The sequence below is a fragment of the Phalaenopsis equestris genome, unplaced genomic scaffold, assembly GCF_001263595.1.
Source record: "Phalaenopsis equestris unplaced genomic scaffold, ASM126359v1 Scaffold001208, whole genome shotgun sequence".
NCBI classification, from domain to species: Eukaryota; Viridiplantae; Streptophyta; class Magnoliopsida; order Asparagales; family Orchidaceae; genus Phalaenopsis; species Phalaenopsis equestris.
The window spans coordinates 437651-437855 of record NW_018165647.1 but is presented as its reverse complement, the minus strand read 5'-3'; positions in this window follow the sequence as shown (position 1 = coordinate 437855).

The window sequence follows — 205 nt, the reverse complement described above, 5'->3', positions numbered from 1 at the left end:
CCAATTGAAAAATCTTGATAACATTCCTATACATCAAAATCAACCATCAATTGACATTGGTGAAGCCTCAAATCAAACTATGGTCAAAATTGGGGTTCAAAAGTAGACCGGTCGGCTAGTCTACTGGCCGGAAAAGCCCAAAACTGAGAGCCACTCCCATGACACCTCACCCAAATTAAACCTAGAGGCCAGCTCATCCAAATCA